Consider the following 18813-nt stretch of genomic DNA (forward strand, 5'->3'; position numbering starts at 1 on the left):
TACATAGCCTATGCAGGGCAGGAGCAGTGCGCTGAAGATGACATAGTAGGAGGATCGAAAGAGGCCACTGGGGCGTGTAGCTTCAGCTTTGGTTCCCCCATGCCTAAGTAGCCTCTTTCATTTGCATATAAGAGCAATAAAACATTTACAAACTTATCGGCCACAGAAAGATTAGCCCTAAAAATTGCTGTGATGGCATTTATTAGAGGAACCTGCCACCGGATATACCTTAATAGGAAGATCCGAGATGGTAGGTTTCCTTTAATGATCTATAAAACTTTCAAATAAAAAAACATTGATTTGAAAAAAAAACCCACATTTTGTATTGGTTACCCCAGGGTCGGCGCCAGCACTGGGCATACCCGGGCAAGTGCCGGGGCCCAGGGCTTCTGGGGGGGTCCACATAAGGCTGTTCATAAGAAATCCATACAGAGTTTTAGGGGGGCTTTATATAAATAACCATGAAGGGGCTGTTTGGGATTATAAACTACAGAATATTTTAGGGAACAGAAGAGTCTTTAAGCTCCTGAATTTTTAATGCCACCTTGTGAGTTCACAGCAAAAGGGCCTACTGAGACCTCAAGCCCACTCTGGGTTACCCTTTCCTCTTTGTCTGTCCTCGGTCCTTGACAGATAATTCAAAGCTTGATGCAGTAGGATGCAACCATAGCAGACTTTTTCTCCCTTTCCCCTTGTGCCCCAAGAAGTGGCCCCAGAAATGGCTATAGTACCATATAACATAATTTCTAGTAGTGGGACCCTTTTAGATGTTTTATGGTCACTATGACCAGTGTCCATTTTCTACTTTGTTAAACCTTAATCTGTTTTCCAACCCCTTGCAGTATATTCTCCGCAGCATACATTTGTGTCAGACAGACAGTCTGCTGGGTAACGTAGAACTTTCCGCTCTTCATTGGCTATAGCTGTTTAGGGACATTGATTAAATATTCATTTTCTATAGCAGTACGTTGCTTATAATCTTGGATATGAAATATTGATATGGAGCATATCCAAGTTTATTTTGTTTTATTATCAGTTGAAGAATGAAATTATCTTCAGATAGTTTTCCTTGGTTACTCCAACCGGTTTTCGTCTTTGTGGTGAACATTTTATCATTAGAAAATCAATTTCCCAGTAATAAATAATTCCATGTATCGTATGTAGGAACATTAAATACACATTTCTATGAAACTTCTATTTGTGGGCATTTTCCGTTACTTCACTTAAACTGAATCTAATGTTTTCTTGCTCAGTTTCCAAATTAGACATAAAACAGGTAGAACATTAGATGCGTCTCTCTAAGGACAGAGTTTATCATGCGTGTAATATCAGTAAATGGAAAAGTTCAACTTAATGATGCAAATCTTCATTTTATAATTGCCATATGAACACTGTGCACAGTGAAAGTTGAGTTTTTATGTGAACACTGATATATATACATTTGTACAGATGGATACAAAAGGTGACATAATTTTGAGAAAAGTAAGATAATAGTTGTGAAAAAGATTTTAAATGTGGGAAAAGTGGTAGGTTTCCATTCCCAACCTTATATAAGAAGCTCAACCATCGTTAGGCCCTACTACAGAATATGTAGCAAAGGGGTTGTCCAATTATAGATACGTATCACTTGATTTGCAGAAATTGTCAGATTGCTAGGGTCCTAGTGTTCTGAGGAATGTACCCCTAAATCTATTTACTGCTATGGAACTGTGGAAGGTTCCGGCAAAGCTATAGAAGAGTTATAAAGAGCAACAAAATACTGATGTCTTATTAGTTTGAACACTGAGTAGATATTTTGTTCACAATTCTCCCCATGCAATATGACTTGTCATGCAATCAAGTTCATCAGTTAGAACAGGGAAAAGGGGAGAAAGAATCCTCCTTTCCTCCCTGTTGCCAAAAGAACTATTTGAATGTGATCATCCTCTAAATTCCTGGAGTGTGTTGATGTAGTGTGGAGCATGTGACACATATTCCTGTGTGTGATATATACACAGCTTCTACACTATGTAAGGGGTATATTTGCAGTGTGCATTCTATGTCTATGTTGCATGTGGCGAGACTTCGGTGTAAAATTGCAATGTATGCCAAATGTGTTGTGGGTTGTATGTAAAGAGTTTATTTGCTCCCCTAATACTAGTGACAAATGCACATGAAGGTTCTTTACATATAGCAAGGCACTGTGAAATGGCTTAGCAGAAACGATTTGAGCATAAGAGGAGGCAATGGTGGAAGTGGAAAGACATACACCGAAGTGCAAGGAATCTAAAATTGTTATAATGTGCATATCTTGTAAAGACTGGTTGAAAACTGTGTAAGGAAACACCAAGGGTACAGATTGACTCACTACTGGGTGGATGGATGAAAAGATGAAATGTGGAGGTAATTAATTGGCAAAGCTTTTTCTTGGTCCTGCCTTGGTCTTGTCTTGGTCCTGCCTGTCACTGGTCCTGATAAAGGGACCATTTTGGTTTTTAATTGTATATCCCCACCGTTTAACTTCAATAACAATAATAATAACCTTTTAACTTCAAGACTTTGCAAACTAATCAAACCACAATTATTCATCCGCACACCCTCAGGAGCATCAGTCTGTGGACCTTTTTTTCCTACGCAAATTTTGATACTAGAAATGCTGACATGCTGCCATATCTATAGGACTATATTGCTAAAGAGCTGCCAACAAGACCTCTGAATACAATCTGCAAAATGTAACAAAATATTGATTCGGGACTCACTTAGTTACTGAGCAGAGTTAACTTGGGATTACTCCTAAAGATATTGTGGGAAATGTGTTAATGTGTCAGTCTTTAGACCAGTGTAGAGTATGAAGTTCTCTGGTGTGCCAGATTAATCATTGTGTCTGATACTGGATGATTAATTGGGTTTCACCTCCTATTAGTTGTTCAAGTTATCTGTATCACGATATTGAATTTTCTGGTGCATAGACTGAATTTTGTTTTGCAGGGGCTATTTTCTGTCCAGTCACGCCCCTAGTTACTGAGGATACACCCCTTTTCAGTAAAAAATGTGGCACCCAGTAAACAGATTGATACAACTTGTCCATTAATCAAATTGTCCCTTGGTTTTCTTCGTTTAAAGGAAACCTACCATTTCAAATGGTCGGTGTAAGCTGTAAACACCGAGCACCAGCTCAGGGTGAGCTGGTGCCGGTGCTTAGTTTCGTTAGTGTTATAAACCGCGGTATCGCGGTTTTAACACTTTTTAAACTTTATAGCAGAAGCTGCTTCGGCGCTGCGCGCGACCGTGCGCGGGCGACGCCTGCGGCATTTCCTATGTAGGCGCACGCACGATTGTGCGCACGCAGCGCCGAAGCAGTTTCTGCTATAAAGTTTAAAAAGTGTTAAAACCGCGATACCGCGGTTTATAACACTAACGAAACTAAGCACCGGCACCAGCTCACCCTGAGCTGGTGCTCGGTGTTTACAGCTTACACCAACCATTTGAAATGGTAGGTTTCCTTTAAGCATAGTCACTGTTTACCATACTCAGGTGAATACAGTAAAGCAGAGTAAAGCAGGAGCAGTTGTGCTATAAGAGGACAATCCTAAGGTAGACAGTATTTTATCATGTAAATAGAAGATGAGTCAAGGCAAACAACACAGGGTTGCAGATGCATGGACTGGAGTGCTGCGCTACATGGTCAGGAGTAACAGTGTTTTATGTGGAGAATATTGCAAGATGTCAGAGATACAATGGGAGACGAACCTCTGAATTAATAAGGCTATGACTTTTCATGTCAAGAAGAACTTAACATACAATACGATGTACTGTATAAAATGTAGCAACATAATTTGTAAGGGTAAAAAGTCATATAGTGCATCCATACTGCTTGTTGTAGTTTTGTGTATAGTTTTAACAAAACAATGACAACCATTCCCTTCTTAATGGACATGACCTGAAAATAATATGTAAAGAATTGTGAGCCAGTATGCAGAATATACATCACTGTGGGTGGTAGCCTCTATTTAGCCTATTGTACAGAACATGTTGTTGTAAACATTTAGTACAGGTGGTCCCCTACTTAAGAACACCCGATTTGCAGACGACTGTAATTTACTGTACTTTAGTCCCAGGCTTCAATGATCAGTTGTAACAGTTATCAAAGGTGTCTGTAATTATTATTTATTGTCAATCCTGATTCTTATAACAACTCAGCATTTTTAAAACCCAATAGTGATAAAGACCAAAATATTTTTTTTCCTGGGGTTACAATCATAAAATATACAGTTCCGACTTACATATAATTTCAACTTAAGAACAAACCTTATAGTTCGAGCTTCAGTGAAGCCTCCTGAAAGTTAATTCACTAGGTTCCTGCTCTATGAGTGGCAGTAATTTCAATATGAGCAAATGAGTTGGAAATGTTTGCATATGCAATTCTTGATTTAGATGTGTCACCCATAGCTTGCCAAGGTGAAGCTACACAATGAAATAACTGCTGAATATATTCTTAAAAACAGTAACAGTTTTTGCAAAAATATGTTGAACGATTTGATTTATGTACCTATGACAGATGGGAAGAAAAAAATTGATGTTGATGTTGTTGTGAATAAAAGTTGAGCTTTTGCTTTCAATTAATGGGGTTAAATGTCAGCATGCAGAAAACAAGCAAGTGTTGTGTATTCAGATCCTAATGTCAGCTAATACACCATATCGCCTAATTAGCCATCCTGTTGAATTTCTGGGACATAATTAGTCAGTAATGTATATTCATCAGCTTGTTAGTACTCCAGAAAGTTATACACTATGGAATAATATTGGGTACACTATTATGGGCTCCATAAATATAACTTAATTATAGCATGGTGATAGATCTATATGTCACATCTGTTCCTTGCTATGGTTAACTGACTTTACGATATTTGGAGACGGCATTGGTATTTTTAATGAATAACATATTACAAAGGTTGTATGCACTGTAAATATATGAATTCACAAGGGGGTTTCAGCCATAGTCAATGTTGGACAAAAATGTTCAATGATAAATATTGTAATGGGATTAAAGGCGTGTTCCCATTTAAAAAAAAAATATATGGTTTTTCAGTTCGGTCTGATCTCTTAGACCACATTGATTGTGAAAATTCACAGCACTGATTCCCCTTCTAAATTTTTCCTGCAATGCGTGGCACTACAATCCACTTGAAAACTGCAACACGACTAAAAATGAATTTGGTGTAGCACAAGACTGTTTAGTCTAGCTGTAGTTGGAAAGTTGGAAAGAGTTCTCCTTAGCCTAGTTTAGCATGCCAATTACCTTCACTACCCATTTGTTGTTACACAGAGGTTGATGTGATGCCACCACTGAGCTTCTGTATAACAGTGGACATCGCTGATGAGAGATGCCACTCTGGAATAGAGCTTTGGACAAAGGAAAGTATAATTACTTTGTTTTTTTTATACCACCTATGGCCAGTGATGAAATCAAATTGTCAGTGTGCTACTTTTTAATTCAAAGGACATATGAATTTCAATGGAAAACACATGGGGGCAGATTTATCAAGTGTCTGAAAGTCAGAATATTTCTAGTTGCCCATGGCAACCAATCACAGCTCCCCTTTAAAATATTCATGAGCACTGGTAAAATGAAAGCTGAGATGTGATTGGTTGCGATGGGCAACTAGAAATATTCTGACTTTCAGACACTTAATAAATCTGCCCCATGGACATGGCTCCCTGCCTGAGCCCCAAAACTCAGAGAAGGTCCTACTCCTGCCAGAATTGGCCACTCGGTCAGTCTTTTCTTCTGTCATCCGCTCTTGAGCTGACCTAAAACGCCAATGACATGTGGGTTGCAAACAGTGGAGCAATGCAAGGATTCATGTGCAGACAGCCTCACACTGAGCCAGAACAGTATTGGTCACATATCACAGTATGGCCAAAAATTCGATGGAGGTGTGGTGACTAATGAAATGTGTTAAATGAACATTTACTCATTTTAGTCCCCACAGCCTCACTCGATAGGGATTCTACTGAAGGAATGGGTTAAAATAAGAGGTACATGTAGGTATTATGGTGTTAGGTATTATGTACACGTGAATTTCGATTACCTGAACAGTTATATTCTTTGGGGAGTGACTTCCAATACAGTTCAGCAAAAATGAAGAACACATATTTATTAATGCAGCTTTGTAAAAATAAAAAAAGTAGATATAATTAATATTCAGTCCATTTGCATATGTAAATTACAGTCATGTTTCTTATACTACTCAATCTCCTTACAAACCTATAAATTGCAAATGTAAATGGGATATTTTACAGGTAATTAAGGATAAGTTATGACTGAAACAACCTAATTAGGTCTAATGTGCATGAGGAAATTAACTAAATGAAAAACTCTAATCTGATATATTTGGCCTGCAATATAAAGTCACAAAAACAAAAGTGGATGGAAATTGAAATTGCTCTCAATCTTATGATCCTTAATAAGTGAATACAGCATGAAATAACGATAGTAAATGATAAATATGTTACAATTTATATGATAATTATAACAGTAATTGGTGTAAATGTTGAAATTTCTCTTTTTTATTGTAAATCTATTGCTATGTGGCGTCGGCAGAAATGTAATATGCATTATTTAGAGTATTGAAAGTTTTATTTTTTTACTTTTATACTTCACATGTATTAAAATTCCATTAAAATATATAATAGGACCTATTTAGGTGTGTATTGTTTTATTTTACTTTGATGAGACAGTTTAGGCATAAGAATATTTGGGATGGACTTTGTGAGTCAGCTTTCAAATGGTCATTGTCGGCTATTTAGGGGCACTTAGGGACATTTTCAGCTACATCTAGATAAACTTGATGAGGAACGGTTTGTAAGCTTGAAAGACTTCATATCTGCTTTAGTAATAAAGCATCCATAAGTGAACTTTTTTTCTTTGTTTTTTATTGCGTTTGTCTCTCTGACCTCCTCTCGGGATTGTCAGTTTGTTAAGGGAGCTGGCACCTTATGCCATCCCTGCTTGATCCAGAGTGACAACAATCACTGCTTGTTCTGTAGACAACAATCAAGTGGTGTCCTGGAGATCACCTTCCCATGTAGAGATGTTGCAGGGTTAGTTTTCTACCACTTACCCTGTCTGACAGCTTGCACCAAGTCTGTGGTTGCGCTGTTGCTGGACCGGTTTGTGACAATAAGCTTATAATTATAATTTTTACACCAATTGTAAAAAAAAAGCATGAACTCTGAAAACCCCTGGTTATAGGAAACCTACCACTTAAAAGTGGTAGGTTTATACACATATACATGGCACCAGCTCAGTGTGAGCTGGTGCCAGAGCATATTTTTGTTAGGGGAACAAAGCCCCTATGTTAGAATTATAAGTTATATTAACTTATAACTCGGCGCACCGCACTTGGGCTCGGCGCACCATGCGCACGCCCGTGCGTGCGCCGGATTGTGAAGTGCAGGAGAGCCGGTGACGTCACCAAGCTCTCCGGCACACGCGCGCCTGCGCAACTTATCACGGCCTGTTTCCCCGTGCTAAGTTTGCATTCTTTCCTGCAGTAATATGAACACTGCCTTATTAAAATCCTAGCCGTCTTAATTGATTTGTACCACACCCATGTGTCTTCTGAGGGCTTTAAGCTGGGCTTTTGTATTTTTTGATCTTCTGAGCCTTGCTTGTCTTCTGACCATCCATTTATCTCTAGACTCTATAATGCATTGTCCTCTTGGTTTTGCCTTTATTTCTAAGACTATTCCTGATTTCTTTTTTCTATGTTTTCATTTTGGTACAGGAAGGAAAACCAGACTATTTGTCCCCCACCGTCTAGGGTAGTTTAGACAAGTAGATAGGGACAGCTAGATGAGTTTAGCTTTAGGTCTAATCATTCATGTATGTCTTTTCTTTTTCTATTTTATTGTCCTTCCCAAACAGCAGTGAATTACTGAATCACTTAAGTGAATTATACAAATATGCAAAACGTTAAAAAAAATTGTCCAAATGAGCCAAAAAGTAAAAAAAAATCTCAGTTTTGCTTATTTTGGAAGCTAGAAATCCTGATGATCAATCCATGTCCCTAAGACAGAAAATATTATAATATGGTAACTAAGTTCAAATTCATTAAAAAAATTATTTCTATAAACATGATACTTTACTTGTGAAGAAGTTTCCTTAAAAGATCCTGCTCTAGCCACAAAGCTGAGGAATCTGCTAATATTCTGTATATCTTTGAATAAAAGAAGAAACTGCTGAATGTGTTATCCTTATCAGGTGGTTCAGAAGACATCACCTACTTTTTTATAATTTTGTCCCACTGGTTTTATAGAGTGACTGGATGACTGCACATTATTAATCGGTGACACTATAAAGTTAGGATATAGCGAGCTTGGTTAACAAATTTCAACTATTTCAGGTATCTGCTGACCCTTGCGGCTTTACACAGTGTAGGTATAAGCAGTTTTTTTTTGCACTTTCATGCAAATTTGTTTAAAGTTTGAATCATTAACATATTGAGGGTATATAAGGTAATTAATACTGTGCAGGAACATATGCCAGATTCTGCTCATATATAAATATGCAAAACTTTAAAATTCTGTTTTATTATTTATAGATCATGAGCATATTAATACTGTTATACTTTCCTTCACTGTAACATTTGAGGATGGGAGTTCCTTATATTCTCTCTATTTCTTTACTGATTATAAGTCTGGGAAGAAAGTAAACTCCTTAAAGCATGAACACTATTTAGGATAACTTTTAATGTTGGGGTGTGGGGCAGTGATTTCAACATTTTACGAATATACATTCTGCTTTCTAAAAGGGATGCCGCTGAGATTTCTACTGCACAATTCATGAACCTCTATGGAAGCACCCATGGGGGTTGTGGAGAAACTTTCCCGGTTGGGAAATAAACTGGTCTAAAGCTATCTTTCTTCCTCCGGAGGTCGTATGTTTTCAATCCAATGTTGGGGTAAAAATTCTGGAACCATAACAGACATTTTAGTTTTTGGTGTTATGGTTGGTGGGACGTTAACCTGATTTGCAGGAATCAAATGAGCCCCTTGCTAGATAAGGTAAGAGAGAACATTAATATTTTTAAACTCCTGTTTACATCAAAAAGAATTTCCCTTATTTATGTCTTAAACACCTGTCAGGCTTGGATTCAAAAAAAGTTTTATAAACTTCTTGACTCTTTTGGCTGATTTGGGGTAGAAGACATGTTTGGATAAAACAAATATTTTTGTTTCTGATAAAGAAGGTGTGATGTCTCTTCCCAATTTCTTTTTGTACTTTTCGGCCACTCAATTTATATTAACCTGTTAATATTCAGAAATTTTTAAACCAGCATTGCTACCTGCTAAGGGTAATATGTTTAATATTTTGAATAAAAAAAAAAAAAAGAATCTATAAAGTTCTAATAAGTAAGGCTGTCGAGGTGTTAGTCTATGTTAGTTATAACAAATGGAAAAATTAGCCTCGGGATGACCCAAATTTGTTGGGACAATAAAATACACTCTCTTTGAACACATCACATAGGGTTGTACAGTTTGACATAGTTCACAGGTAGAGATGGGTGAATCGATTCCAACGATTCTAAATTTGTTTAGAATTTCAGTAAATCCAAAGTTTACAGTGATTCGTGGGATCGAATTTCAAATTTCATATATATATATTTTTACTCCCTTTATTAGCAAAAAGGCGAGTACAGAGGGGCGTGGCCTGACTGCGGACGGAGATGGTCGCACACTAGAACCTCTCCTGCCCGAACCCTGCTGCGACACCGCAAAACAGCCCAAATTCCAGCATCCAAGCCATCAGTAAATGGGAGCAAAGAGGAGAGGGGGTACCCGGACCCCAGCAGCACCCCTTAATCGGTCCACGGCCCGCGGAATCAGCCGGTTCCTTATGGCGGCGGCCGCCGCCTCACAGCCTGCAGCCGTGGCGACCATCCCAGCAGCTCCGGGACCGGAACCGCGGGAAGCTCCGGCGACAGAAGAGTCGGTGGTCTCCCTACCTGCCGTGGATTCTCCGCTGCTGATCAACCCAGACGAGGTGCCAGAGCCCGAGGTCCCCGGGAAGGCTGCGCTCATTCAGCGGCACGTGGCCAAGATGGCGGAGGACGACATGGAAGTGAGCGCCGCGGCCCAGGACAGCATCCGGCCACCAACAGCAGGAGAAGAGCAGGTGCAGGGGGCCATCCCCGGACCAGTCACCTCCTGGCGCCAACCAGACGGGAGGTTAGAGTGCCACATTCAGGGGGAACGGCACGGACATATCCCTGCAACTCCATGCGGCCAAGATGGCAGCCGAACCAGGTACTGTCGGGCCCAGAGCGGGGTAGCTCAGGTGCTCGAGGCCCCACAATGCCCACCTGGGAGAGGGGCTATGGGGCTGCCCCAACCTCAGTCACCCAGGCCCTGTGAGCCCCCAAGCATGGCCTCCACATCACATGCCAAGGGGGGCGGAAAAGACCCTACTGGAGACCCCCGGTCCTGTTGGGAGGCCCAGGACAGGCACACTGACCCCCACCCGCGGAGACAAGCCTTCCTGGGCTGAGCAGGTGGACCTGCAACAAGTGAGAGAGGGGGGTCAGGGGGACCCACAATGGATGGGAGGGAAAGAAGGGAAGGCGATGCCATCTGTGCCCCATTCCCCGGTCCTGTGGCCGGAATCAGGGGAAGAATGGCCAACCACCCCCGTGACCCATACTCCATGCCCCTCACCAATGTGGTCTATGTCTCAGCCGCCACACGATAGGCCTCATCAGGCCACTGTCCTTTCTGGCCATATTGCATCTAATACGGAGCTTTCTCAGGAGGGAGTCTTTGAGTCTCAGAGTGTCCTGTTGTCACAAGAATTTGGGGCATTGGCAGAATTACGTGCTCTAAGCTCTCACCTTCGCACCATACCCACCAGGGATGATATGGAAAGCTATGTGGGGAAGTACAACAGCTGGAAAACCATGTAACATCTACGGAGGTTACTCAGAATGATCTCAGTGCCCGCCTGGAGTCACAAGCTGCTACTATTGCCTCTCACTCCTTTCAACTTCAATTCTTGGCTGATCAAATGGATGACGCAGAGAACAGGGGAAGGCGCAACAATATCAGAGTTCGGGGCTTACCTGAGTCAGTGGAGAACTCTGGTCTCCATGATACCCTATGCTGGGTTATTTAACTCGATTTTGGAGGTGCAAGGAGATACACCGGTGGAACTGGACAGGGCACATCGAGCGTTACAACCCAAACCGGCTGCGCTTGAACTGCCGAGAGATGTTATCTGCCGGGTTCACCGGTATCAGCTAAAGGAGGCAATTATGTCCAAGGCAAGAGCATCGGGAGACATTATTTTACAACGGTCCCATATACAGCTATTACCGGATCTATCAAAGCTGACACTACTAAAGCGCAGAGCGTTGAAACCCTTTCTGGAGGAATTGAGACAACGAAACATACCCTACACATGGGGCTTCCCGTTTCGCCTCCAGATCCGACAGGCGGAGCGTAGATTTGTTATCCGGCACCCGGGGGAGGTTCCCGCCGTAGCAGCGGCGTTACATATTGCAGTTTCTGATTTACCGGAGTGGCCGGGTCTGCCATTGCCTCCTTTGCATGGGGCTGCTCCCCCGCCAGGAAGACCCCCTAGACGCCGGGCCCGGCGGGGTCGGGGCAGGGGAGGAGCACAGATGGGCCGTGATCCGGGGCGGTTGCCCCCGGAATGAATGAGTATCATTAAGCTCAACTGTTTGCCTTAAGATATGCTTGCTACCTCAGGGTTATGAGAGTGGGTGGAGGGACGGCTTCTCTGGATGGGATGTGGATGGTCGACTGGGCTTCTAAGGTTAGAGATCGTTACTACAGCCAGAGACTTAAATTGATAGTAAGACCCAGTGGGTCCATCGATGGCTCATGCCCCTGGAGTCGTCCTCCCTACCCCTCAAATGTTCAATGTTCATTGATGTTTTGCCACTTAAATGCTGTTTTCTCTTTTCGTTCACGTTGTTCTTCTGAAACTGGATTTGGTACGATATTTTGTTGCAGATTCAATGTGTAAGGTGCGGTCGGGTGGGGGGAAGGGGAGCCTTCCGTAGTCAGCACTCTACCCACCGGGGATTCCGTAGTCAGCGGGCCTGCCTGCGGTATTATAAGTGTTGTCTCCCCACTGTTCTGTGTGTGTCTGTCAGGTGTTAGTCTAATTTGTGTTGGTAGTGTCCCTTAACGTTGTGTCTTAGTGTATTTTCCTTCCCCTTTTCTTCCCCCCTCCCCATTCCTCCTGCTATAACTCCAGAGGGTCTGCCATAGTCCGTTATCCCTTCAGCGAGGCAACGCGAGGTTAGGAGGGTCTTAGATTCGTTATGGATACTCTACGAATCGCGTCCCTTAATGTTAGGGGACTGAATGTCCCACAGAAGAGGACACAGATCCTATATGATATGCATAAACAGAGAGTTAATGTCCTTTTCTTACAGGAGACTCATTTCAGAACCACCGGTATGCCCGACATTCGGGATCGTTATTTTACACAATGGATACACAGCGCCAATCCGGAAGCCAAATCGAAGGGAGTGTCGATAGCCTTCCACAAATCACTGCCAGTGGAGGTTCTGGAAACAAAGGTAGATGACGAAGGCAGATACGTGTTTGCGAAGGTAAGAGCCTTCGGGCTGGTGCTTACTCTCGACACCTGGTACCTCCCCAACACCGGCCCTGTTCCCGCATGTAGGACAATGATGAGTACACTGTCAGACTTTGCGGAAGGACACCTAATAGTGGGGGGCGACTTTAACTTTCCTATGGACCCTTCAGTTGACACATCAGGGGGGCGGGGTTCTGTCCCGCTTAGTCACCTCCGTGGCCTATGGAGAGACATACACGCCTTGCTGCTGGTCGACATCTGGCGGGTTCTACATCCTCGGGACCGGGACTATTCCTACTTTTCCCCGGCGCATAGCTCCTACAGCAGAATTGACTTTTTTCTCCTGAATCACGATGCACTTAAATGGGATCCCACGGCATCAATTGGGAACATTCTCTTTTCTGACCATGCCCCCATTTTCTTGACGCTGTCCTTGCAGCGACATTGTCGCAGTCCATGGAGGTGGAGACTGAATGACAACCTCCTCAGGGACTCCGTTTGTGCAGAGGAGATTAGGGGGCATTTAGCATCAGTTGTAAAGGACCCGGAGTGGAATGAACCAACGCACCCTCCACAGCGGTGGGAGCAACTTAAGGGGGACTTGCAGGATATCTTTGTTCGTAATGGTGCCCGCCTCAAATCAGATAACAATGCACGGATCGTTGCCCTTACGGCTCAGATTCAGACGTTGGAGTTGCGCCATAAGTCCTCCTTGACTCCTTCCGATCTGGCGTAGCTGACGGGAGCCAGGGAGTCCTTAAGGTCTCTATTAGACCAAAAACACCTGCAACATCGGGCTAGGTTTCAGAGCTATTTATACGACCATGCTGACAAATGCGGTAGACCACTTTCCCGACTACTTCACCCCCGCTCTCAGGCCTCTTACATCCCTAAGATCAAAGGGTCCAGGGGAACAGAGGTTTTTCTCCCTGATGAGATCTGTGACAGTTTCGCATCCTTTTACACCTCGTTGTATGATATTAGGGGTAAGGAGGGGCCCGCATCATTGTCCTCCCAGGCTGTCCGTATAGACTCATACATAGCGGAGACTAGTCTGCTAGTCTTACCCCCGGAGGTTACAGACAATCTGGAGCAAGATATCGAGGTGGCAGAGGTGTCTGCTGTAATTAAAGAAACTCCTGCAGGGAAGAGTCCCGGGCCTGACGGGTTCACCCAGGCATTTTTTAAACAATTTAGAGAATTATTGTCCCTTTTGCTGGCCAAAGTGTACGGGGCTGTATCATCAGTTTCAGGCTTTTCTCCCGGCGGTATGGAGGCTCACATTAGTGTGCTGCCCAAACAGGGTAAGGACCCTTCGCTGCCGGCTAGCTATCGACCCATATCCCTTATAAACGTAGATGTGAAGTTGTTTTCGAAGGTTTTGGCGGAAAGGTTGGCTCCCCACATCCCGACAGTAATACACACAGACCAGGTGGGATTTATTCCTGGGAGAGAGGCGCGAGATAACCTAAATAAAACCTTACTTCTAATGTCCCATGCGCAGGTGCGCTGCATACCCTCTTGTCTACTTTCCGTAGACGCAGAGAAGGCCTTCGACAGTGTCCATTGGGGTTTCATGGCGGCAGCACTTCGACAGATTGGGTTGGGGCCTAAGTTTTTGGGGAAGATCTTGGCCCTATATTCCAAACCTACCGCAAGGGTAAGAGTTAATGGGAATCTCTCCAAGCCCTTCCCCATCAAAAATGGGACTAGGCAGGGGTGCCCGCTCTCCCCCCTTTTATACGTCATAGTGATGGAGCACCTGGCTACTGCCATTCGGAAAAATCCTAACATCCACGGGATTACAATGGGCTCCAGACATTGCAAGGCTGCTTTGTATGCAGATGATCTGTTGTTGTATGATTTTAAAATTAACTATTCGAAGACTTAGGCTCTTAACATTTCCCTCTCAACGTCAGAGGTGGATCACATTAAGGATAACTTCCCCTTCCAGTGGCGGCAAGAGTCCCTCAGATACCTGGGAGTCATGGTCCCAACTGATCTGTCGAAGTTATATGCTCTTAATTATTCGCCCCTCCTAGATCGCACACTGAAGGACCTTCAAACATATGACCGCAACCGCCTTTCATGGTTTGGCAGGATTAATGTCCTAAAAATGGATGTACTCCCGCGCTTCTTATACATCTTTCAGGGCGTGCCGATTCTTCCCCCCCTGGCTTAGGGATGCGTTGCGTTTGTGGAGGTCGTTGATAGCGAGGAAGTCCCTGTCCCGCAAGCTTAGTCCTTTTACTCCAATCTTTCGGAATCCGGGATTACAACCGGGAATGGCTAGATTATCCTTCCTGGGCTGGGGGGTTTTGGAGGACCCACGGATGTTCGATCTGCTGCAGGAAGCACCACTCCCCCTTCATGGGGATTTCAACCCACGTCGGGGCCACACAGGCAGTTCTTGGTTTGAATACTCACAATTACGGTCCTCACAATTACGGATGGGGGTAGTGATCCTCACTGTATGGGGGTACTGTCCCTCACTGTATGGGGGTACTGTCCCTCACTGTATGGGGGTAGTTTCCCTCACTGTATGGGGGTAGTTTCCCTCACTGTATGGGGGTAGTGTCCCTCACTATATGGCGGTAGTGTGCCTCACTATATGGCGGTAGTGTGCCTCACTGTTTGGCGGTAGTGTTCCTCACGGTATGGCGGTAGTGTTCCTCACGGTATGGCGGTAGTGTTCCTCACGGTATGGCGGTAGGGATACCAAATTTGTATAGTTTTTATAATGTTTTCATACATTTACAAAAATTACAACCTCCTGTACCAATTTTTTTTTAAATTTTGCCATCTTCTGGCGCTAATAACGTTTTCATACTTTGGTGTACGGAGCTGTGGGTGGTGTCATTTTTTTTACTTTTAATGATGTTTTCATTGCTATAATTTTAAAGACTATACGACCTTTTGATCACTTTTCATTGAATTGTTTTATATTTTTCAAAATGGCAAAAAAGGGCCATTTTTGACTTTAGGCGCTATTTTCTGTTACGGGGTTAAATGCAGTGAAAAACCAATATTATATTTATATAGATCGGGCATTTTTGGACGCGGTGATACCTAATGTGTTTATGATTTTTACTGTTTATTTATTTTTATATCAGTTCTAGGGAAAGGGTGGTGATTTGAATTTTTAGGTTTTTTATTTTAATTTTTTTTTACATTTTCTTATTTTTATTTTGACGTTTTTTCAGACTCCCTAGGGTACTTTAACCCTAGGTTGTCTGGTCGATCCTATCATATACAGCGATACTACAGTATGGCAGCATATGGGGATTTCTCTAATTCATAACAATGTACTGATCGCACATCGTAATAAAGGGGTGAAGCCGAGGTAGCCTCAGCTCTTCAGCAGACCCGAGGCTGTCATGGCGACGGATCGCCGCTTTCCACCAAGGGGAGCGACGATCCACAGCAAGATGGATCACATGCGCATGGGCGCCGCCAGCTTTCTGAAGCCGCTGGCGATTCTGTGGGTTAGCACCCGCGATTGGTGCTAGCACCGACCGCGAGTGTTACTGGTAAGCCTTTGCTTACATGCTGTGATTCGATTTGGTTTGAATCAAATTTTCTTTGAAAATTCAGCAAACCGGATCGAATCGAATTTTCACAAATTCACCCTTCTCTATTCACAATTTTTATTACTATCCATCTTTGATAAATACATTTTATCATAACAAGTGTGGAGATAGAGTTTCTACATATGCATTGGAGTTGCTACAAATTGACTGTTTTTTGGGAGGAGGTTTGTGAGGAGATAAAATGTCTAACAAGGTTGAAGTTGCCATTGACTTTCAAAATTTCTAATTTGGATGGTTCAGTGGGCTTATCTGGTTTATATTTCCGTTTAATGTGAAATTAGAATATGGTAGATTGCTTATATTAAGGGGTTGGGTGGCTGTAAAGGTAGCTTTTCTTCTTGATTGGCGTTTGTTGATTGAGCAAATTAAGACACATGAAAGGACATGGTTTCTTAACAATAATTCTTTGAAAAAATAGAAAGAGTTTAAGTATTTTGTGAAAAATTATTTATTTATTAATTTCTTCTTTCATTCAGAGGTGCAGGTACAGGAAAGTAGGATTTTATAAGGTATTACATATATGTGTAATTAATTATTAACTTTTTTATATGTTAAATGTTGATCATTGCTACAGATGTATTTGTATTAAAAATTTTGTAACAAAGATACATTTAAAAAAAAAAACATAACAAATACACATTTCGCCATTGTATTTTTCTATGGTTGGTTGTCAGCAATGTGCTGTAAAGATGTATGTTTATTACAGTCAAGCATCACATAATTTACTATATTGAACCACAAGATACATTACGGGAATTGTTAATATTATTGGAGGAAGTTTCAAGACCTTCAAAATGATGATCATTTTCACTTCATGATGGGAAAAAAAATCAATGTCTACAAATGCATTGATAAAAACAGATAGCATGCTACTATGCTGAATGTGCTGTGTATTGATTATTAGATTTTCATACAATCCTTACAATACATGCTTATCTTTGAGTGGAACGATTATACTTCAGAATATGTTATTTCCCTCGCAGCCACATTGACAGTATTAGTAATTGTTGCTGAATCTCCTGGTGGATGAATATAAGCCCAATGGTTTGGTAGAGATTTCAACCATTTCTACAATTAACCACAGTATCCTCATTTCATGCCTGTTATCAATTTCTACTTTGTGTTATCTATGAATCCTTGCTGCCACAGAAGCTTCTGTAAATGGCCGAATGATTTTTCTAAAGGGTTCTGTTTTATCTACTCCACTTCCATTGACTTTTATGAACGGGGCAATATGTCATTTCAGCCTTTTATTCCTTCCATGAGTCTTACACAATGATGCAGTAATAGGATCCGGTAGGCGCAAAGATTTCTTTTTTCGAAATTGTGAAAATTAAAAACAATCTGCAGTCTAAGCGCAAAAACAGCTGACATGACAGGGTAACACAGAGAATACTGTACACAGACACCAGTAACAGCCTTTACTGTAATTTATGATGTCCAACGTTGATTTTGATCTAAAATTTCATGAGCATTTTATTGTTTTCATTGACTTGGCAGTAAATCAACATTGTTAAAATTGTCACATTAAAAAAAAATTACAACACATATTAGGAAAAAGTAATGTGTACTAGTAAATTATCCACAATACATCATGCATGTGGCATAGCATTACTAGAAATTTGACCTTATCTCATATGACTTTATAGGACTATAGAGATCAATAAGCCCCACACAGTGAATGAATGCAGTTACTCTATGACCAGTAATTAAAAGTCAATACAGTTTAAAGTTTCTCTAGTCAGAATGTGCATTGTGGGGCCCTAATGCAATACCAGCGCTTCTGTAGGGTACCTTAATATATCTATGTTTTTCAATGAAAACGGTGTTGACAATTAGAGATGAGCGATCACTAAAATGGTCAAGTGCTCGTCAATGGGAGATTCGAGCATTTTTCACTAAAAGAACACATTGAAAGAACACTAAAGAAGAACACATTGCAGGTGTTTGCAGATGTTTTCACTAAAAGAACACTTTGAAAGAACACAGTGAAGAACACATTGCAGATGTTCCGTACATCTGCTAACTTATCGGAAGATACGCATGCAGAACGGAGTTCTTCACAATAGTATATGAAGAACAATATGTGTGAAGAACACATTGCAGATGTTTCCATACATCTGCAATGTGTTCTTCACACATAATGTTCTTCATATACTACTCCGCTCCAGTCTCCACTTCAGCCCCCGCTCCGATCCTCCATGCCCGCTCCAGCCCCCGCTCTGCTCCGTGATGCCTGCTCCAGAGAAGACTCTGGCCACCTAGTTCCATATAGTTAAAGGCCACTCTACGATCATGAGCCCTTAGGTTGTACACACAAATAAGGTATTTTTCTATATTCAATGAAAACAATAATTTTCCATTACATTTTCAAACAAGTTTCTCTACCTGACCTGTTTTGCCATACTGGTTGTAAACGGATCCGAACACCATTTAAAGCAATAAAAAATGGAACAGTAAAAGAACTGAGGCCTCCTGAACACGTGTTTCCTATAGCCAAAAAATATGGCTCTATAATTGCAGCTCCTGGGGTCACCATAACTCTGAAGCAGCAGGCCCGCTGTTTTGGGGTTTTGTTAGACTCCGATCTCTCTTTTGCACCACATTTTCAAT

This window comes from Engystomops pustulosus, chromosome 1 (assembly GCF_040894005.1).
Source record: "Engystomops pustulosus chromosome 1, aEngPut4.maternal, whole genome shotgun sequence".
NCBI classification, from domain to species: domain Eukaryota; kingdom Metazoa; phylum Chordata; class Amphibia; order Anura; family Leptodactylidae; genus Engystomops; species Engystomops pustulosus.